This window comes from Myotis yumanensis, unplaced genomic scaffold, assembly GCF_028538775.1.
Source record: "Myotis yumanensis isolate MYYU_CA2020_CCGP unplaced genomic scaffold, mMyoYum1.0.hap1 SCAF_6, whole genome shotgun sequence".
Classification (NCBI taxonomy): Eukaryota; Metazoa; Chordata; class Mammalia; order Chiroptera; family Vespertilionidae; genus Myotis; species Myotis yumanensis.
This window is the reverse complement of record NW_027223757.1, coordinates 2,386,827-2,410,448: the sequence shown is the minus strand read 5'-3', so window position 1 is coordinate 2,410,448 and position 23,622 is coordinate 2,386,827. Positions and strand designations below refer to the sequence as shown.

General features: G+C 51.0%; 1 protein-coding gene across 2 annotated transcripts in view; it reads left to right on the top strand.

The window, feature by feature from the left end:
• The window catches only part of PACRG (parkin coregulated), a 299,322-nt gene that overhangs the window by 261,177 nt on the left and 14,523 nt on the right, over positions 1–23,622 (top strand). The window lies entirely within an intron of this gene.

Below are 23,622 nucleotides of genomic sequence, written 5' to 3'. Positions count from 1 at the left end.
GGGTGGTTGTGGGTCCAGCCCACGGGGACGGCCGCCTCGGGAGGCCAGGGCCATCGCCTTGCCCAGAGCTGAGCTCCTTCCCAGAGGCGTCGCGGATATTTTTGAGTGACTAAGTGACATTCACAGCCATCACTTAAAAACACTCACTTGGTATTTTTACATAGTACTTCTCCCTTTTTTCACAAAGGATTTTGAACAGAGTTAATATATATATATTGATTTCAGAGAGGAAGGGAGGGGAAGACAGTAACATCAATGATGAGAGAGGATCATTGATTGGCTGCCTCCTGCACGCCCCCAAATGGGGATAGAGCCCACAACCCGGGCATGTGCCCTTGACCAGAATCAAACCAGGGACCCTTCAGTCCGCAGGCTGACACTCTATCCACTGAGCCAGACCAGCAAGGGTGGATTTTAAACAGTTCTAAGCAAAAACATATACAATAAAAATCAAAAACAGAGACCAAGCACAAGAGGAAGAATACCGGGAGAAGAAAAAGCCCGCTGGTGGGTCACAGCGGAGCGGGAGAGCGTGGGCAGGAGGGCGCGCGCTGGCTGAGAGAGCGCTTTTCCCAAGATTAAATTCTCAGAGGAAGTCCCCACCCCCTGCAGGCCCTGTCCCTGCGATGCTGTTGGTTTGCAAATGGCAGTCTCTTCGCTGAGGGCCAGGGCCCGAGTTAGAAGGCAGTGGAGCCAAGGGGAGGCCCCAGGGCTGGGTCACATGCTCCTCGAGGACAGTGCCCGGTGCCCTGGCGTGATGGGCGCAGGGACAGTCATCCAGAAGGTCCGCCTGTAACACAGTCGAGCGGTCATTGCCGGAATCCGGTGATTTCGGGAATTCCATGACAATACCGTCTTTCAGAAACGCTAGTGTGAACGCGCCTCCACTCATATCCGCGCCCCCCCCCCGCCCCAAAGCCACCCGCCTGGAAGGATGCTCAGTGTTTCCCTCTGCAAATATTCTTCCATATCGTTTCCACCCACGATGACAGCTTGGACCTGGGATGCGTCTTCTCCGTCACCTCCTTGTTCCCCCTTCTGCCCTTTGGTGACCATCCCTCTCAAGTCTCAGTTTACGTTGTGTACAATCAAAAAGCAACCTGCTGTGACTAAGAAAACACTGAGAAACATCGCAGGCTGCAATGTAGTTTGCCTTCTGAAAACACAAATGCTAACTTACTGTCATTATGGACATCCCGTCACGCGCTGTGACGTGCAGGGCTGACATAGAGCTGAGGCCGAATTCCGCACGAGCAGGACTGAGCGCTCCCGAGACACAGGGCGACCAGGTGCCACAGGCCCCCTCCCTTCGAGAGCGTTCCTTAAAGAGGACCCCGGGGGTCCCCACAACCAGCAGCCACGGCTGCTCAGTGCTGTCTTCAGCACCACAATGTTTCCGTTGGCCAATAGCGCGCTAAGTCGTCTCCCCGTTTGAAGCATTCAGCAAACCAAGGCAGATCCACCAGGAAAAGACCCCCGGTGTCCATGGCGACGCGGCGGCGCTATACTCGCCGGCAGAGCCCCTTTCTGTGTTGCTGCGTGGACCTGTACAGCGACACAAAGCGGAACAGCATGGGACCTGTCCCTGTGGGCAGAGTCACCCCAAAGGAGTGGAGGGGTCAGTGACCATCCCAGCTGGTGTGATAAGGGACTGTTTCAAACCGACTCATAACTGACGGCAAGTGAAAGCGCTGTGCACGCATTAGAATAGGGCGTGATTGGAGAGTAAAGTCTACTTGAAACCTTCAGAAATAAGACATAACAGTAATAGCAAGGACCCCTGGCCAGTCGGGGGCGAGCCTGAGATGGGGCTGTGGCCCTCCCTCTCCGGCTCCCCCACCATTGAGGATCTTTAACCAGCATGGATGGGCACTGCAGCCACACCGGGCCTCCGCTGGCCCCTGCCACTGTCCCTGCTCCTCAGTAAACAAGCCGGCACTTGTCCCCTTGCCCGCAGAGGCCCCGCCCCCACTTCAACCGGACTCCAGAACAAGTTTTCCTTACTTTTCCCTCTGCGATGGCTTTCTGTAGGACGTGTTAACACCAGAGTCTGTTGAAGGATGCACCCCTGTGACATTGGCACCGGGGACACACACACACACACACACACACACACACACACCAGCGCACAGCGCCCTCGTCCTCCTTCCTCCCTCCCGGGGAAGCCAACACCCTCTTCCTTTGCCCAGAACCTGTTTTGGCGACATGCCCCATCCACCCCCACCCGGAACGTGGCCACGACCAAGGGCAGCGAGGTAAAGGCGAGGAAGACACAGGCGGTGCCAGGCAGAGGTTTGGACGCTGCGGGGACGGGGACGGGGTGCGGAGACGGTCACAGTCATGTGACCCCCAGAAAAACATGCCCTTTCATTCCCGACCAGCTGCCCCGGGAATCAAAGCCGGCATTGGCGACGACGCTGCTGCTCATAGAGCCCTTGTGGCCGCGGCCGCTGACGCCAGCTGACAGGCCTATTGTGCGGGCTGCGCTCGGCACCCTCAGGGTGGCCGGGGGCTCGTGGGATGGCACACACTTTGTGCAAGAAAAGGTTTGTGGGTTTTCTGTTACATCTCTCAATCGTTCTAATATTTGCCATTAATGGAAATAGTCACACACGACGTAAGTGACGCGCTGTTCTGAGAAGCAATGCGCTTCCTCGGGAGCTTTTATCTGGATGAGGGGGCTGCCATCCGTGCTTCCCTGTCCCACGAAGCCACTGAATCCCGTCTCCTACAAAAGCCCGAATCTAACCCCAAACCCTGCACATCTCACAGCCACTGGGCTCAATAGTCTCCAATGGGCAGCCGCGCGTTCGCACTTCTAGGAAGCGTGCGCGGCCACCTGCCACGGCCAGACACCGGCCTGGGAAGCCACTGACTCGGCGGAGGAGCGGGCAGAAGCGGGCTCACAGGAGAAGCCATCTCTCCAGGCGCTTCCCTTCTGAAAGCCAGTCACGCCCAGCGGCCTGCACGCCCGGCCAAGGGCCCAGCCAAGTCCCTGGATCGCCATGACCTAGCCTGTCGGGTGGGAGGTGGCCCTGAACTCAAACTTCTCATCACACTCCAGCCTCGTGTAGATGACGTGACTGATGGTTCCAGAGGACCTGAAAGCTCGAACGGTTTTTCTAATAGAGAGATTGTCCATCTGAGAAAAACTGCAGGTGCCCATTACCCACCAAATAGGCATTTATGTTGAATCCATTTCTTTGGGGCCCAGGTAGCTGCTAAGCTCACCTTATCCACAGGAATCTCAGTCTGCGGTTATGACTGGGAAGGTTCTAAATTAATTTTGCTTCCAGGCACGAGCCTTTTAGGGGGATCCTGAGAGGCCAGAAACGGGGCACCCCTCCCCCCACTCCGCCCTGTCCCCTGAAGCTCGTGGGAGGGACTGTGCACATGCCTGGTGTGAGCAAACTCCTCCCGTGGGACCCGGTGACCTGTGTGCTGGGGGAGAGGCGGTGAATGCGGGGCCTGCACCTGGCACTGGACAGAGGTCAGCGGCTCCGGGAGCAGAGTGTGCTGCGGGTGACCCTACTCGGGGTGCGGCGTGCGGGGCGCGGGGTGCGGGGCGCGGGGCGCGGGGTGTGGGGTGCGGGCTAGGGGCTTGCCTCTGGCTTGACCCTCAGTGCAAACTGAAGTTTGAATCAGAAAAGGCCGCCATCTCAACTGAGGCGCGACCCCGGTGCCAGGCCCTGCTGGAAGGGGAAGTGGCCGCAGCTGGCTGGGCTGAGGCGAGCCGCCGGGCAGAGCTGGTCAGGTGACACCTCCTTCCTTCCCCAAGTCCAGTTTCGACCACGGGATGTCAGCGCAAGCCCCCCCAGACCACATCTGCCGGGGACCCCCGCTTCTCTGGATAATTGGTAGCTTCCTTCCACGTGGACACAAGGTGATCAATGCTTCTTTTAATCACCGCCTTGTCCATTGGAAACCAGGGGCCCCGTTTTGTCGCGTCCAATCCCATGGCAGCTAAAGAAACAGCACAGGATTCTGACCAATCAGAACGAGAGACAGCGGGACAGCAGTCTGACCCCTCGGTGGCTTCACCAAAATATACCCTAAGATCGAATTTGCATCTCAACCATCAAAACACAGGAAGCAGAACAGGAGAGGACTTCGCCCACAGCCTGCCTGCCTGGCGGTGAGGCAGCCGGCCCAAGCTGGTCTGAACGAATCAGCCGCTGAAAAGCTCGGGGCCTGGGCAGCTGCTCGGCTCCCCGCACCCCCCACCCGCACCCGCACCCACTTCGGCTGCCTCTCCATTTGGTGGGCAAAGCGTTGTATTTCCCTCTTTGTAAAAATCATGTGCATTAGGAAAGAACTGGAACAATACAGCTTTTATTGGAATTTCTGAAACTTCACCTCATGCTTTAGGGACGGTGCCTATTCTGTCGTCTGTGGAGAAACCGTCCATACTTCGTAATCTGCATGACTTGCCATTTCGGTGGATCCCAAACTGAGCTACCAAGAGTCAGCCACGATCTTTGGTGGCCCAGGGGACGGGGCTTGTCCATCTGGGCCCTCAGGTTTGACGGGTGTCTTGGGTGCGCTATTAGATCGCAGTTCCCCTCGGGCCTGGCATCTTTGGCTGAATAGTTCATGAAGCTGGCGATGGACCGGAGAGAATAGCCCCCGCCAGGAGGCCGTCCGTGCTGCCGACCTTGGACCCCCTGGAAGTTAAGTTACCAAGTCCAAGCGACAGCTCACCTCTGCGTGTCTAGGAGTCAGCTTGGCAAAGGACTTTCTGCTGGTCACAGAAGAATCCAAACCCTCATTAACGACCAGAAGTATGTGCCCAACGGAGAAACAAAGCTGGTGAAGGGGCAGGGGTGGGAGAGAAGCCCTGGCATTGTTTCTTATTCTAGGAAAAAGGCACCACAGTGATAAAAACAAGCAGCCCATTGAAGCAGAACTTTACATTCCACCCAAAAAATTCCCAACAAGCCGGCCCATTGTGGCGTGTTGTTGGGCACGATGAATAGACACGATTGTCCATGTTCAGACCAGAGCTGCCCCCTCGGCACAGAGCTGGGTCCCTGCTGGCACGTGGGGTCCAGTTCTGAGGGCCCAGGACTGTGGGAGGGCCGCCCCTTGAAGGTGAGGAACAGGTGAGGTACACGAGGGCTCCCAGTGAGCCTCAGGCTATCAACGTGGCTACTACAATTGATCCAGGTTGGACAGCAAAAGCACGGCTGCTCTGGAACCTTCCACAGTGCAGTGGTGCCGACCTCTGCTGGGCAGGGGCCCCTCGCTGCCGCCTCCTTCCCACCCGAGGCCAGCAGGGTGTTTAAGAAGAAAGACAGTGACATCGGCCTCACTGAGCAGAGGGAGAATCTGCCCATGCCTCTCCCCAACTCCTCCCCTGGGGTCCTCAGCTCATGGGCACCTCCGTCCGGTCTCCACGGGCCTTCTCCCCTGTGTTCTCTCGGAGCCTCTCCCTTGTCTGTCTCTTCTGAGGACACGGGTCACGGAGGAGGACCCACCTCAGATCCTGGATGGCCTCATGCTCGGACCCTGAACCTGATGGCATCTGACTAGATCCTTTGTCCACATGCACATGGGCAGGGGACACACAGTTCAACCCGCCACAGAGGGGCAGCCCTTGGAGGGTCTCTGGATACTAGAGTGAGAAGATCTGGTGTGAGTTAAGGGTTGACTCTGCTGTTGTGTGATTAGGGGTCGGAGAGTCAGGGCGGAAGCTGAGCCCAGTGAGACCACACCGAGGGGCCACGTGGGTTATCCAGGAGAGAGACCGGTGGAAGTGGCAGAGGTAGTTACGTCAGAGGTAAAGGTCCCTATTACGTAAGACGATGAATCGGATCCCTTAGGGACACTGATTTAAACTGCTATTTTTTTTTTTTACCACTGCCTATCTATTTTAATTGCTCTTTCTCTGTGTTTTTAAATATCTGATCGTTAATCCTTCCTTTTCCTAGTTAGTTTGTATAAACCTTTTCAGTTTCTTGAGAGGGTATTTTGTCTTCTCATTCAGGAATATATACATACGTTTATGGATACCTAGATGAATAGATCATTGACTGATCAATTGATCAATCCATAGATAGGCTTGTGTCTGTCAATTTGTTGTCCTTTTATTTTCTTTTTTAAGATTTTTTTGCAATTTTCTTTATAGCAACCACACAGGCCGCAGTAGGTACACCCCCCAGGGCTCCGTGTGCGGAAGGGGTTGACATTGTGAGCAGGATCTATATTTTTATTGCTTTGGCTGGTGGCTGCCGCTAATAAGCAAGGCTATTAATTTTGGTATGTTTGTTTCAAATCTAGCATTTTATTGAATCACTTTATTAAGCATTATTATTTTTGGTGGCTCCTCCGCATATTCTGGTTTTCCATTATGTTAAGTACAAATAATGATCTTTTCTCTCTCCGCATTATCATACCTCTTTATTTTTTCATGTCTCATTGCATTAACCAGGGTTTTCAGAATGCTATTAAGGACCCATCCTTGTTCCAATTTTTAAACAGAATTTAATTTGTCTATCCATTAAGCACAAGATGGGCCCTTGTTTGCTACAACTTTATCACGGTAAGGAAGCAGCTTCAATTCCCAATATTGTAATATTTTGAGAAACCTTTTAGACATGCTATTTGTTTTAATTGGACCTACTGACGTTGCGTATTGGACGAGGAAATGCTCTTATGGGAAATTCCTCTCGCATCGCATCCCGTAGCTCCCAGCAGGCCCTGTTACGCTGGCATAGAGAAGGATTCCAGGGTGTTTGCTTGTTCGTTTCTCTGTTTCTTTTTATAATTAGGGATCCGCTTTATTTTGGTGGCACCCTCATTAAAATCAGTATTCTCACATCATCTTACAACTTTCACGATAATGATGGCACCTTGGGAGAGAAATGCCTACCAATTATTGGTATTAACACTTCTGGAAGGAGCACCGGCTTTCTGTATCAACATCATTAGGATGAAACCATATTTGTGAAATGCCTCTAATAACTCCTCGTGCTCGGTGTGATGCAGAGCAGCTCTCCTCTCCCAGGAACGAGGGACGATGTGCAGGTTGCCCAAGATTTCACAGTTTCTGAGCCACCTCCGCGTGGACTATCACAGGGCCGCGTTGCTGTGCCCACTCTCACAAACGAGGAAGCTGACCCTGAGATGTTGGGAATTCCCACCAGGTTACCTAATCTCCCTAGACAGGTGAGGACAGAGCTTGGCCTTGAGATCAGAACTGGGTCCTGGTGCAAACCCAGTGCCCCCTCACTGTGCCACCGGAGACCGCACCACCCGCAGCAAGTGAACATTTGCAAAGGCAACCAAAGCCCAGGAGGAGCCATGGTTTACAGGGACGTGGGGGATCGGGAAGGGCTCCTCCGGAACCCGGGCTCCCTGCGCTACCTCCTGGCCGGCACCCCATCACCTCTGTGCAATCTCTGCTCCCTTGATGGTCAGACCTGTTAGCTGTGTCCTATGGACCCCAGCCCCTGTCCCACACTGATTTTAGCACCTGGCTCACCAGTTTCCTCTCCTCCCCCCAGGTCCTCCTCCATCCCAGGTCCTCTCCATCCCTGGTGCTTTCCATCCCAGGTCTTCTCCATCCCAGATCCTCCTCCATCCGTGGTCCTCGTCCATCCCTGGTCCTCTCCATCCCAGATCCTCCTCCATCCCAGATCCTCTTCCATCCCAGATCCTCCTCCATCCCAGATCCTCTTCCATCCCAGATCCTCCTCCATCAGAGATCCTCCTCCATCCCAGATCCTCCTCCATCAGAGATCCTCCTCCATCCCAGATCCTCTTCCATCCCAGATTCTCCTCCATCACAGATCGTCCTCCATCCCTGGTCCTCTCCATCCCTGGTCCTCCTCCATCCCTGGTCCTCTCCATCCCAGATCTTCTCCATCCCAGGTCCTCCTCATCCGAGGTGATCTACCTTCCTCCTACCCCCTCCGCCTTCCAGCACCGATGATTTTGACATCATTTCAGCCACCTAGTAAGCACCCCTCTGGGTAGTCCTCCCTCAACCAGGTTCCCGTGTAGTCCTTCCCACCCAAGTGGGCCACATGGCTGGCCATTCACACTGTCATAGACTTTCAGTGGCCTCCCATGCACCTCCCAGCAGTTCGTAGGGTTGAGGGCTGTGGTCAGGGCACTGAAGTTGGGGAGGAAGGACCAGGAATCTCTGAGCAGCTGTTACATTCTGAGGCCCCTCCGCCTGGAGGATGGAGCAGAGCTGCAGGTTGGAAGAGGGGCTTGCCCACATGTTCCTGATGAATGTGCTCCCTGGTCCAGGGGGGAACAGCCACCAGCTCCTGTCCCTACGCCCTCCATGTGCCCCGTGCGCCTCATTTCCCACTGTGCTCCTCGGCATCCTACATGGCACCTCCGGTCCCCTGCCCTCTCTGCTGCCTGCTGGCCCCGTCTCTGGCCATCCACGGGCCTGAGGACCCGGCGGTCAGCACTGCGGGGTCTGGGCTCTGTCTGGGTCTGGGCCTGGCCTTCAGCCATCGGTGCCGCCTCATTTCCTGCCACTGGGAGCCCTCTTCAGCCCCCACGTTGGTCCAAATTGGTTTGGTCCCTATTCAGCTTACAACCAGCTCACAAAGAACAAAGGCCGGTTAGTCTAACTCTGCAATCACTCAAAGTTCAGGCTTTAAAAGGAGGAGATTTTTCTGCTCCATCCACCCACAGCTCAGCAACTGGATTTCTACAGCTATTGTTATTCTATTTCTGCTCCTAATTGCTATTATAGAAACGCTGAGCCTGCTGAGGCTTCCAGTCTGTGAGCTCCCTTCAGATGTAAATGAATTATGCAAATGTCTCCGGAGGCTGGGAGTGGGGTTCTGTGGTCCCCCCTGATGGAGAAGGGGAAAGAATGCTCTCTGGCCGCTGAGAACCCACACCCCACTCCCTCCCGATTTAAATGCGCCCCACACCGCACTGCCCAAGATGCCTTCCTGTCTCCAGCTTCCTCTCCCACTCTGCAGCTGAATGTAAAGTACTTGATGCCAAATGCTGCTTCTTGGGGATCCTGCTGCTTAACTGTTTCCTGTCCCTCCTCCCTGTGGGGACACATGTTCGCCAGCCGAGCTCCCTCCCCTGGGGGACTCAGGGCGCATTCGGGAAGATTAGATGTTCTTAGAGTCTAGGACCTCCTTTTTATAATATGGAAAACCACTCCTCTGAATAAGGTGCTGGAGAGGCTCAGGCACTGTGTCAGCAAAGCCGAAAAACATCAGTACTGCCGGCCGGCGGGGCTCAGGGGCTGAGCATCCACCTGTGAACCAGGGGGTCATAGTTCCATTCTGGTCAAGGGCACAGGCCCGGGTTGCAGCTCGATCCCCAGTAGGGGGCGTGCAGGAGGCAGCCGATCCATGATTCTCTCTCATCATTGATGTTTCTATCTCTCTCTCCCTCTCCCTTCCTCTCTCTGAAATTAATAAAAAAAAAACAAAAACATCTTTTTTAATTAAAAAACACCAGTGCGGATGGGGATGTCCCCATCTGGAGCAGGTACAGCCTTCGAAAGACGGCAGAGAAGTCAATGGACAGGCCCCCTTCCCTGGAGGCGGCTGATGGGACCGGGGCCCATCACCAGAAGTGCCTTCCTCCTTCCCGCCTTTGGGGCTCTCGCTGCCCTGTCTGTCTTCTCACCTTCGCCTGGGCCTCCCCCACCCCCTCGAGCTGGGCACGCTCCTCCCCGCGTCATCTCTGCACCATCTCCCCGCTCACTCGCTCCTCTCCTGGCCCGTGGCTGTGGGTGCGCAGCGGGGCCCGGCTCCTGAACTGCCGAGCCCCTCGGGTACCTGACCCCACACTCCCTGCACCCACAGGTGGGATTTATCCGCCTCCTTGACTGTCGCAGTAGCTGCTCTCGTCCATGCTGCACACTGGCACTCCAGCATGTGGGGAAAAGTCACCGCCAGGGACAGAAATGGAAACGTCTGTGCGCTCTAAGATGGCACCTTCCAAAGGCCGTGAAAGTACAGGCCAAGCCGAGGAGTGGGAGCCGGGCCGAGCCCCCGTCCAGCTGCTCCTCTCTCCTCCTTCCTCGCGTGGTCCATGACTATCCCCGCAGCTCGGCTGCCTCTGAGCTTCCGAGGGAAGGGACTGATCTTCCCCCAACATCATTTCGGTTCTAAAGGCTAAACACACTTGGCAGCGCAATGAGCTCACTTAAGAGGCAGATTCTCTGGTGCCGCGCCCACCTCCCGGGGTCACCGGGAGGGTCACGGGTGGGGACAGGGGAGGGGGACAGGGAAGGGTAACGGGTGGGGAGCACATCGGTGCCGTGAGCCGTGGGAGGGGATCTCGGGCAAAACCGAGGTGGCTGTCATTCCAGCAGGAGCAGCAGACCTGGTCAAAGGGAACCGCTCGGATCTCCCCAGTTCCAGCGCCGTCTCCTCCTTGGTGGTTCCGGAACGGGCGCGGGCTGATGGGGGGTGTGTGTGAACGGGTGTGGCTCGGTGACATCTCCCAGATGCAGCGCCCCTTCTCTGCCCTGGACCGCCCTTCCGGCCAGGTGTGCCCAGGGGCTCGGGTTCCGGAGACAGGCCCAGCCCACCTCTCAGGGAAGAAAGGGATCGCTGACTCACCTCAGCACAGCTTTGCCCAAATTGTGCAGAACAGAAGCATTCACACGCTGAGACTTCCCGGCTCTGCTTTTGACCTTTTACCCCTGGAGCCAGGTACCTGGTCCCCTCCGGGCTCTGTGAGGCCTCCAGGCACGTGGCTTGCCTTGTGCCAGGCCCCAGGAGCCCAGGGAGGAACCTGCAACAGGCTGTGAGCCAATCGGATTCCACGGGGCGGCTGACCTGGCACCCCAGGAGTTGGAGCTGGCAGGAGCTCCCCTTCCAGGCCTGCTGCATCCGAGGGTGGGGCCAGCCCCGTGCAGCCTCAGCCCCTGTGTACCCGGCCCCTGTGTACCCGGCCCCTGTGTATCCGGCCCCTGTGTACCCTGCCTTCTGTGTGCCCGCCCCCTGCGCACCCGCCCCCTGTGTACCGGCCCCTGTGTACCCGCCCCCTGTGTACCGGCCCCTGTGTACCCGCCCCCTGTGTACCCGGCCCCTGTGTACCCGCCCCCTGTGTACCCGGCCCCTGTGTACCTGGCCCCCTGTGTACCCACCCCCTGTGCACCCGCCCCCTGTGCACCCGCCCCCTGTGGGCCAGACCAGAACCCACTCCAGGGGGAGCTCCCCAAAAGTACCATGGCCTGGAAACAGGTTGCCTTCTATTTGGATCACAAAAGCCCTTGGACAGTTCCCCGAAGAGGCGGAGAAGCTGCGGGAAGCCTTCCCGCGTTGGGCGCACAACTCCTTCAGGCGCCGGAGGCGCAGAGCAGGTTAAAAATGACACTCTCGCTGAAGCAATCTATGGAAAGCCTATTACCTGGCAATTTCATATTTGAATGCCATTATGTTAATGTTATTAGTACATTATGAATGGCGCTAATATGATTATTGTTTTGTGTGGTATTACAGGAAATTAATTTAAATGGATTTACATATTTCCAGATAAGGCGCGCTGCTAACACGGATAAATAAGGCCGATGTTACTGTGAAACAAAAGCAAACGCTAAGGGAAGGCCGGTGGCTCCCTGCGCAGCACGAGGGCCACATTATGGGGGACTGTTCGCGCCAACAGTTGCGATTTTGAGTGTTTTTCTTGTTTAAAGCGACAAGCTGGATGGACCGCGGCCCCTCTGAGGGCTCCTGGAGCTGCATACCGTGGCTGTGGAGTTGACAGGGAATGAAAGGGCCAGTCCCCATCACACCGAGTCTCAGCTGTTCGGTGTTGGAACTGGGATCGCCTGGAGCTTAGCTCCTGCACGGAGGTCACTGCGAACCCGGCTGTCACCTCAAATCATTCCCAGCTCTGATGACACGAGGCCTAAGGCCTAAGGCCGGGCCCTGCGGGTCTCCTACCAGGACTGGTGCTGCATTCGCAGGGCTCGGACCAGACAGGGACAGGAAACCAGCTACTGCCCGATTCCCTGTGCGCGCTTGACCAGCGCAGTCAGTGCTGAGGTCATCCAAGGGCAAGAGAGAGAGAGAGAGGAGGGAGGGGGAGAGAGGTCACTGCGGGTGGTGGGGAAACGCTGCCAGAGGCTGGCCCTGAGCTGGGTCTGGACAGAGGAGCCCACGGGCGCACAAGGAGCCGGGCGTGTGAGGTCAGGGAGGCTGTGGGTGCAACAGGCAGAGGCGGGAACACACCGGGCACATCGAGGTGAACGAGTGGGGGTAAGAGCAAGTGGAGACGAATTGCAGGTGACGGCACACATGGTGGGGAGGGCTGCTCCGGCTCTCACAAGCAGGACATTGACAAAGGGGGAAGCTGCGTTTGGGAAATGAATCTGGCAGCGGCTGGACTGGGAGGAAGCCGGGTTAGGAAACCACAGTCTTTTGAAAGTTCTCTAGGCCTGAGGTGATAGGGCCTGGCCATCGGGGAACAGGGCCCCGGCCCCCGGCCCAGGGACGTGTTAAATCTGATGGAGTGTCCACATTTGTATGGGAACAAGGGCTAATGATGGGGAATTTGCTTTTAAACTGGAAGGTCTTGGCGAACTAGGACTCTAACATCTGTGTCTATGTGTGTATCTCAGCGGGAAGTAATTAGGCTCCCAATACAGTGCTGAATGAATGAATGAATGAATGGGTGAATGAATGATGACTGGGTGACTGAATGAACGATGAATGAATGAACGGTGAATGAATGAATGCATGCATGCATTTCTGCAGGTGTGTGTGGTGAGTGGACTAGTTTAGTCCTGGTGGAGGTAACTTCCTGACTGACATAGGCCTTCCAGGCATCCTGGGCGGGAGCTGGGGTTGACCTGGTCCTCGGCACCTGCAGGGCTGAGCTCAGGCCAGGGGGCTCCCGGGCTTTGCAGGGATGCGCAGACTTCTCCCCAGTGCGGCAGGGACACTCCCAGCCCATGAGTATATTTTTAATAGTCTGAAGAAATGTAACCAATAGAATCTCCAGCCCAGCTGGCATGGCTCAGTGGTTGAGAGTTGACCTGTGAACCTGGAGGTCACAGTTCAATTCCCCATCAGGGCACTTGCCCGGGTTGTGAGCCGGATCCCTGCAGTGTGGGAAGTGCAGGAGGCCGCCGATCAATGACTCTCTCTCATCATTGATGTTCCTATCTCTCTCTCCCTCTCCCTTCCTCCCTGAAATCAACACAAATATTTTTTAAAGTTTTTAATATATTTTAAAATAAATAAATAAAGTCTCCAAGTACAAAATGAAATGAAAGTGATACTATTAATTTCTACTGTGTATGTGAGGATCAAATGAGCTAATAGATTTTTAAAATGTAAGGTAGTCACCAACGTGTGAGAAGCATACATACGTATTGGCTGTTGTAATCATATTTTTATTATTAACCTAACAAGTAGCCCCACCTATTAAATTCTAAATATTTTCCTTCGAGGTTTAGGCTACATAAAAATAATTACTTCTTTTTTTTTTCCAGCCATACAAACTTTCTTACTTTCCCCTAAATCAATAGCTGATTTTCTATGTAGCTAATTGGTATGTTGGTGATTAAGGTTAAATATACCACCGGGGTTTTGTTTTATTTTAGTGGTTAAAAAAAAAAACCTAAATTTTTATAATTAGCATTTATCATAATCGCATATTTCTCAATTCTGATTTAAATATTAATATCATCATATTTTGAATACTATACAATTTACTCTGCAAATAATAATTGGATCCATAAATTTAAATGGATATTGGTGTCTCTGTAATTATTCGCATTAAAATGATTCTATCATCATTTTTCAATTATCTTTTCATGGAAAAAAAATAGTAACATGCCAATTCCTATAGTCATTTGATTTGAATTGAATTAGGTAGTTATCTTTGGTTAAAACATCCTAAAGCCATTATCAAATTAACTTGTTGCATATCCCATGTTGGTGGTTTTTACCTGTGCTGTCACATGGCTGGAAGTGTCAGCTCTCGGGTTCAGAAGTGGGAGATGAAAGGGGCCTCCACTCCTTCAGAGCAGCGGGGGGCGCACTACGAGTCGGAATGTAGACTTCGACGGTAACGGTGTTAGTAAAAGCCATGCTGGTAAACGGGCTATTTTCCAAGGGGGTGCCCAGCGTTAGGAGGTTAATGCCTGTGAGCGGAGGGTACCGTTGGGTCGGGTTAGGGTTTCACCCTTGCTATTCAGCGGAGCGTATGGGGCAAGTTACTTATTTGCTGTGAAACGAAGTGTCTTGGTCCTGTTGTGAGGACGGGATGGAACTCTGGGGAGAGGAGTTGGACGGGTGCCTGGGAGGAGCCAGAGGGGACAGGAGGCGTGTGCAGGGCCAGGACCACCGCCAGGGCTGGCAGCATCTTGGGTCTAGAGCAGCGGTTCTCAACCTGTGGGTCGCGACCCCTTTGGGGGTCGAACGACCCTTTCACAGGGGTCTCCTAAGACCATCGGAAAACACATATATAATTACATATTGTTTTGTGATGAATCACTATGTTTTAATTATGTTCAATTTGTAACAATGAAATTGGGGGTCACCACAACATGAGGAACTGTATTAAAGGGTCGCGGCGTTGGGAAGGTTGAGAACCACTGGTCTAGAACAGTGGTTGGCAAACTGAGGCTCACGAGCCACATGCGGCTCTTTGGCCCCTTGAGTGTGGCTCTTCCACAAAATACCACGTGCGGGTGCACACGTACAGCGCGATTGAAACTTCGTGGCCCATGCGCAGAAGTCAGTTTTCAGCCTGGGTAAAACAAGTCTACAAGACGAGTGTGGATGGGAGAGTTGGAAGGGGTCGACCTCAGAGAACGTACCTCAATCAGATTGAGGACGTTTTTAGCAAAGGCCAGCTTGGGAGTATCCTAATGAAGTTAATAACAATGTACCTACCTATCTAGTTTAAGTTTAAAAAATTTGGCTCTCAAAAGAAATTTCAGTCGTTGTACTGTTGATATTTGGCTCTGTTGACTAATGAGCTTGCCGACCGCTGTTCTAGAGCATTCTGCAACCTCCCTACTCCCACATGTTCCCCGACCCGAGACCCCGGCCGTACGGCTTAGCTTTAAAGAGAAAATGTCTGTAACGGAGAAGACCGAATGCCTAGAACCTGGCCAGAGACCCAGAGGTCAGAGGTCACAGCGGTCAGAACACCAGAGGGTACCAATGACCAAGCAAGTGGTGGCCGTGGGCACTTGGAGAGGCAGGAGGAAGGTCTGGGTGGGGCGTCGCCAGGGGTGCTGCCCCGCAGACTCACTGCCCGTTCTTGTGTCGGTGCCCGCCATGGGTGTACCCAGGGGGCCGTGGAGCCAGCTCGCCGCCACCCTCTGCTCCCGGCCCTGCGTGGCGTGGAGACCTCCCGCGTGGCGTGGAGATGGGTGAAAAGTCCCGGAACTCGCCACCGTGGAACTCTGCTTCCTCTGCTTTGTCTGTTTCTTACAAATGAAGGAACGCCGTTCCGAGGTTAGGCCTCCAGCCTCTTTCCTTCCTCCGTACGGAGGTCAGGTTCATCCGAATAACATTTATTTTGTATCATCTTTATAGAGTGGTTTCTTCAAACAGGAGAGATCCGGCTTGTGATGATGGCCAATCGTAGAATTTCAGATCCCTCCCCCTTGGAGTGCTATTCCATCTTCTTCCCTGTCAGCCCCAGGATTTCGGACGGTCACTTACGGTTTCTGAGCCTCAGTTTCTCCATCCGTGCAGGGAGGATACTGAGCCCCGTCATGTGAGATTGTTGGGAGACTTAGATGCAGTGTGTGGAGGCCACATCTCTGTGACTCATGGCGATTGTGAACATGGCTCCACCTTTGAAGTTTAAAGTGGGTGTGAAGGGATGGAGTGGTATCGTACCTCTGAGGCAACTGGAAAAGCTAAAATTTCCATGTTGCCAGCTGTATGGTGACGAATCGTTTCATTAGCACTTGACCTGAAATTTGCACATCAAATTAGTTCTCGATCATCTAAGAAAAGTAATGCATAAGGAACGTTGTGTCACAAAACAAGTACCCATCTGTACCACCAAACGCTGCGAATGCCTTTCCCCAGTTACCTTCCCTGAATCCGCCGGGAGCATAAATGCATTTTCCATGAAACCGAAAATAACTGCCATGTGGCGGGTGCCTACATCATCACATGCATTCCAACGAGAAACCCAGGGAATTGAGGACTCTGTGTCCCCTCGGGGTGACCTACTCAGCGGCTCCCTGCATTAGTCCAATTAACTGCGAATTGCCAGGGAAGCTCAAAGGACCGTGACCAGTACAGTTGGGAGCGAGTGATAACAGCAGGCCTCCACCAGGAGGGCAGGCGTCAAGGTCGGCCCCTCGCTGGCCACTGTGATATTAGGCTGTGGCCCGCGGATGAGCTGAGGATTGTCGCTGGACACCTGCTCGCGCTGACAGCTGGGAATCTCTGTGCTGTGTCCACCGTGCGAGGCGAGGCAGGCTTCCAGCCCGGGCTGACCTCTGCTGCCCAGGCTGACCTTGCCTGCGCTCTGATTTCCTTTCAATTCACTAACTTTTCTGATTTGGTGTCAGGTGCATTAGGGCAGTGATGGCGAACCTTTTGAGCTCGGTGTGTCAGCATTTTGAAAAACCCTAACTTAACTCTGGTGCCGTGTCACATAGAGAAATTTTTTGATATTTGCAACCATAGTAAAACAAAGACTTATACTTTTGATATTTATTTTATATGTTTAAATGCCATTTAACGAAGAAAAATCAACCAAAAAAATGAGTTCGCGTGTCAGAGTCATAGGTTCGCCATCACTGCATTAGGGCCAAACCATTTTAAAAATGTCTTTCTTTGCGCAGTTCCTTTTCTTATTCCCAAAGCACTTGACTTAGGATGTCACACATTTTAAGAGTCATTACAGTTCTCTCATTCATCTTGTGTCGATTTCTGTAAATATCTCCTAATATTTCCATCGACTCCCTCAGCATTTATTTTCACAAATGGGTTTAATTTTTTAAACACTTAGGATTATATTTGAAATAGAATTAGATGAAATCTGAGAAAGCCCTGTAATTAATTTAGTTTCTTGATGTTCTATTAAATAATTCCCTGATGACTCCAGTCTAAACACCAACAATGACATTAATATAGCCATATGCTGCCCGGCCTTGAGCATCAGCCTAGGAACCAGGAAGTCACAGTTCAATTCCCAGTCAAGAACATATGCCTGGGTTGTGAGCTGATCCCCAAGGTGGGGCGCGCAGGAGGCAGCTGATCAATGATTCTCTCTCATCATTGATGTTTCTCTCCCTCTCTCCCTCTCCCTTCCTCTCTGAAATCAATAAAAATATTTTTTAAAATAATCCTATATAATAAAAGGCTAATATGCAAATCTACTGAACAGCAGAACAACCAGTTGCTATGATGTGCACTGACCACCAGGGGGCAGACACTCAATGCAAGAGCTGCCTCTTGGTGGTCAGTGTGCTCCCAAAGGGAGAGCGCTGCTCAGCCAGAAGCTGGGCTCATGGCTGGCGAGCACAGCAGCAGTGGCGGGAGCCTCTCCTGCCTCCACGTCAGCATGAAGGATGTCCGACTGACGGCTTAGGCCCGTTCTGGGCCTAAGTCGTCAGTCAGACATCCCTCAAGGGCTCCTGGACTGCGAGAGGGTGCAGGCTAGGCTTAACACCCCCCCCCCCCCCCCCCGTGCACAAATTTCATGCACTGGGCCTCTAGTAATAATAATAACACAGGCATGTGCCATTGAACGTCAAGTATACCCTGAGAAATGAGTCATTAGGCGACTTCATTGTTGTGCGACTCACAGAGTGCATTGCTCAGACCTAGGTATACCGCCTCTGGCTGCACGTGTATGTGCTGTGCTTCTCTACAACTGGCAGCAGGGTTGTCTACACCAGCATCATCACAAACACATGAGGAATGCATGGTGCTGGAATGTTCCATGGGCTATAGCGTTACTAGGTGATAGGAGTTTTTCAGCAACATTATAATCTCCTGGGACTACTGTTGTAGATCTGTGCCGTCATTGACCAAAACATGGTGACAGGGTGTGTGGTGCATGTCAGTCATCGGAGTAGACACTCGTTTGTGCCTTCCTCGTGCTGACATCATCCCCCTGGCCCTGTGATCCAACCGTCCGGCGCAGCAGGCGGGCAGCCCCTCCGTCCTGAGCAGCATTACTCCGTCATACTCCTTCTCCCAACATTTCCTGAACACCCACCGTGTTAGGATGGATACCAGGGTTCAAGGGACCTAATTCTTACGAACGAGATATGTCTATTCTACCTGTAAAATGGACGACGTGGTGATACAGCCTGTAGGAGAAGCATAAGCATCGTGTCAGTGGTTAAAGGACGGTCTTCGTGGATCAGATGACCTTCCCAGATGTTAGTGAGCAGAGTCGGGGAAGGGTCCAGCGTGAAGGACTGGCGTGAGGAGAATGGAGAAGGTGAGGAGCCCCTCACTGTGGTGTGGGGACCACTGCCCTTGGCCTGGAGCCTAATGCTGCTGTGGGAGAGGTTTGGGAGATAGGATTGGCCCCGAGCCCATTAAAAAAGGCTGAAGCCAGGCCAAGGAAGCTGAAGTTTATTTAACAGAAAATGCTGAATTTTTGAAGGTCTTTATCAGTGAAGAAAAGCAACACAAGCTGAGTTAATGAAGGTCTAACGAGGTGGCTGCAGAGGATGAGGGTAGGGGCAGAGGATAGAGGCAGGAGGATTCTTTGTAGGCAGATCCTACGGGGGTAAGCGTGGTGGCGGCGATAGAAGCGGAAAGGGCGCCCGGCCTGGCCCGCAGTCGGGGTGGAGGGTGGGATGCGCCCGCGTCATCCTTCTCACACTCTACATTGGCAAGTCTGAGTGTTGATAACATCACCCAATGTCTAGCATTTTGCTTAGAACAGAATTTCATAAAATACAGCAAAATATGTTCAGCGTGAAGAAGGAAACATTAGGAAAGTATCACTGGGCTCGTGTTTGTCTTAGTGCGTAAGTCAAAGCTGCCCCTACTCCCTAATGGGCTATCTTAATATTCTTCACTAACAGTGGGGAACCTGCCCCAGATTAAGTCCAAGTCCTGCTTCCTCCAGGGCCTCTAAACACATTTCTCTCCTTCCTGTTGAGTCCACTTTCATAGAAGAGGGCTATTTCTGCTCACCAGGGCTCATCGAAATGACTATGCTTTGCAAGGATGTTCTCAAAGCTAGACGCAGATAGAGATTGAATGCAAAATCAGACATAGTGCTAATATTTATTAGCCATCTTCCCAGTGTATCAATGAATTATTCAAGTTGCTGGAAAAAATTTCCCGTGACTTCCCTTTATCCTCAATATGAAAGCTTTGAGAGCAACTGAAGTTTCTAGGAATCCTAGGAGCCGTGCAGTTCTTTGGAGATTTTACTGACAGTCAGGTCATGAACAGCAGTCAACAATGGACGTTGATTTCAGCTCCAATGACAGAAAGGAAGGGCCTTGTGCCTTCCCGCCGGCGATCGCAGCATCACACGCACGCTAACGTGCACAGGTACATGGGTGCACACGTGCAAACACACATGCAAGCACGCGCCAGGGCAGGCTAGTGTGGGGGCACTGACGTTGCCTCTGTGGTTGGGAACAGCTAGAGGCCCAAAGCCAGCTCTGGTGTCCATCCTGGCATCCAGCAGGCCTCTCAAAGAGCAACAAGCGAAGTCCAACAGAACTCAGCCTTTCACGCTCAGCCCTGGGTGATTCACGGCAATGGTCTGACCAACACATTGTAGCTTCTCAATCCGACCGCTGAGCAGGTGAGTTACATCAGGAGTTACGGGAACACTGTAATTTGGGGTAATTTCCATTGTTGCTTATATGCACGGCCCATGAGATAAGAAAGATGTGTAACTAAAATGCTTATTTACCACATAAAGAGTTAGGGGATTAAGAAGGTGCTAGATGAACAACAAGACACACATACATAATGACAGTCCACATGACCATTAGAGAAAGTTAACACAAATATTCAAAGTATTGCATTGGATGTGCGTTAGGTCTAGATATGTAAGGAATATGGGCTTACAGTGTTGTAAAGATTTATAAAGGAAGCGTCAATCATATTTAAAAACTAAATTACTCTAGAAAATTGTTTTTTCTCATCATCAATGAAGATAAAAGAGATAAGTCTGAAAAGAAATAATTAGTACTCTGGTATTAATACCTTCTAGCACTTTCCTAATTTCCCATTCCAACCCAGATCGATACCTAGTCTCATACCTCCAATAGCAATGGCAGAATATTACCCCAATTATTTCTTTAAGGAAAAAAAAGTGTTTTTTGTTAGGAAGCAAGATATTTTAATGAAAATGATCTGAAACAAAAAATGCAATTGTAGCAAAATAGATGAGGAAATTGTACTTCTTGTATTAAAATATTTTTCATAAAACATTAGAAATATATTAATGAGAATTTAATCTCATATAAGAACGTTAATCTGCTATAATGTCGCTTTACGTGTGCTTATATGAAATTGCATAAGTGTAAAACAAATCATGTCATCATAATATTGTTTCATTTCCCCTGCGGAAATACTTTTATAAAACAGTTTGAAAAGCATATTACAAAGGGAAAAATCTTAGACTTCGTGAGAATGGTACCTTTAAACAAGTTATTTTTATGGAAAAGCAAGGAAAATTTCTAAGAACAAAACTTACATTTAAAATTAGTGAGTGAAAGCCATGTTGTCAACATTGATCTCAGTTTCTCCAAATGTAAGGTGGCAGCCCCAGGAAGGAGAGCCACTGGGGGAAGCTGGGAAGAAAGGAAATACTTGCAAGGACCCGGTATAAACTTTTCACTTGACGGTGAATTTGCTGGCAACCACATCTATCCTAGCATTTATTTTCACCAGTCATGGTGATTAAAATGACAATGCGAACACTATTACTGTCATAGATAACTCCACAGCTCTATATACGGGGGAAAACAGTTTTTATTTAGTAGAGTAATATGTCCACTGCTAAAATTTTGTTTAATTTGACATTTTATTTTGTTTTCATATATGACAAAACTTGCTTAAAATATCTATAAAGACATTTGGTTGTTTTGCATGTGGTAGTTACATTTTTATGCGTGGAAGTCAGACCTAACCTTTCCGTATCGCACGCTCCTTATCTATAAAACACTGGTTAATAGTATTACCAACTTCACAAAGTTGTTGACAAAATTAAATAAGCTAAATGTATAAAAAATGCTTAACACGTCTAGTGCCTAACACATGCAGCTGAGAAAATTAGCCCCATGCCAAAGAATGTAACCAGACCACTATCTTACACCACACACAGACATGAACTAAACATGGATGAAAGATTTGAATGTAAGACCTGAAATCATAAAACTCCTAGAAGAAAACATAGGTAGCAGTCTCTCTGACATAGGTCTTGGAGATTATTTTCTTAATTTGACACCAAAAGCAAAAATAGACAAGTAGAACTACACCAGACTAAACAGCTTCTGCACAGCAAAGCAAAGAGGCAACAAATTGTAAAGGCAGCCTGCCGAGTGGGAGAGAACAATTGCAAGTCACACATCTGATAAGGGGCTGATGTGCACATTTCATAAAGCACCCATTCGACTCATTAGCGGAAAAATAAAAAGCAATAGGCAGAAGATCTGAGGAGACATTTTTCCAAAAAAGACCTATGGGTGGCCAACAGGCACATGAAAAAAAAATGCTCAACATCATCCATCGTCATGAAAATGCAAATCAAAACCCCAATAAGATATCACCTCCCATATATTACAAAGACTATTATTAAAAAGACAAGACATGGCAAGTGTTGGTGGGATTGTAAAGTGGTGCAGCCACTACGGAAAACAGTATGGAGATTTCTCAAAATATTAAAAATATAATCCAGAAATTCCACTCTGGCTACTTATCTAAAGGAAACAAAAACACTAATTCAAAAATATATATGCACCTCCACTATCTATGCAAATCCAAAGAAAGCAAAAAGCGCCTCCCTCACCCCACAGCCCCTGGGCTACTGGACACAGGGAGAGCCCGGGGGGGTGGATTTCCAGTTCCACTCTGCAGGAAAAACACCCCAAGCCTCCCCTGCCCTCCATTCTGATCTGCCGTTTTATACTTGTTAGGCTGTGTAAGGGGAACAGCAGCACAAATTAAAAAGTGAATCCATTTAGTCCCTTCAATTGTAACAGGACTTAGAGGAACTTAGAATTTTGAGTAGTCTTCCGTTTTTTTTATATCAGTAACATTTGGGGTCCTAGTTCTGTAGGTTTTTAATAGGAATTATCAATGGTTTCCTGACAGACTCAATCATTACTTGAGCAATGACTGTGGCAAGGGGCATGTCTCTTATTTTACCTTGTTTAGAAATCTCATGCTACCTTGTATGGTGATCTCATCCCACCGTGTACGGGGATCTCATCCCACCGTGTACGGGATCTCATCCCACCGTGTACGGGATCTAATCCCACCGTGTACGGGGATCTCATCCCACCGTGTACGGGATCTCATCCCACCGTGTACGGGGATCTCATCCCACCGTGTACGGGGATCTCATCCTACCGTGTACGGGATCTCATCCCACCGTGTACGGGGATCTCATCCCACGTGTACGGGATCTCATCCTACGGTGTACGGGATCTCATCCTACCTTGCTCTTTCAGGTAGGACCATGCTGAGAACTACTGTGGCTTTTCAATACGAGAAAAATAACTTTAAATGCTTCACGCTGATCTCTGTAAGGAGTTGGCTTTTTCTTAATTTATAACACCGAGTCGTATACCAGGCTGTAGCTACATAAAAGAAGTGACAAAGATAAAGAAATGCCCAGATAATTCAGAATTAAAGTTCACAGCTACTGAACTATATACCCAAATAATTGTATTTCCCTTCATTAAAAGGCGTGTCCATTAGCAGCGTGACCTTGCCATAGCTCTGCGCCAATCGGAAATTCCAAATCCTTTGGTAATGTTTGTTTTCATCTTAAAGTGCTGCTCTCAATGTCACACGCAGCTTTCTTCCCACTCCAAAGCTTTGTTTTGTTAGTTAAGTTGAAATAAGAAAATACAAAATTATTATTATTATTATTAATTACTAACTAAAGAGGGCGGGCAAGGTCACCATCTGACCTCGAAGCAATATGGACACACCGTGCTTGTTTGGTCAGGAATGGTCACTGAAACTGTCTCCGAGTGGAGGTCACGGCTAAGGTGAAGGCTGGGTGTACGGGAGGCTCGTGTTGCCGCTGTCTGCACTGGCCGCAGCCTGGAGATGGATAGCAGACCAGAGTCCACCGCGTGGGGCTCTTAACCTTCAGGCAGAACAAAAGCTATGGCTCGGCCCGTCTGCGAGCTCAGTGTCTTCACTGTCCGCACCCCACGCCTGCACTTCCTGGGGGCCAGGATTCCGCCGCTTTCATTGGGGGGGCGGGGGCAGGGGGCTCCAAATATTTTAAAATGTAGAAATGCCAACACAGGTTAAATCCATCACAGTACATCACAAATGTTTACAGTAACGCTTTTCACACACAAACCAACATAATGATTTTGTATACTATTTGTAAGTAATCCAATTTGAGGGTAACCCCCAAAACCTTGATTTAAGGCACTTGGTAAACATGAGGGCTGGACCAACCGGAGCCCCGGGTCTTGCTGGGACGAGCCTGGCAGGTAACTGAGTGAGGTCTCCTGGGACG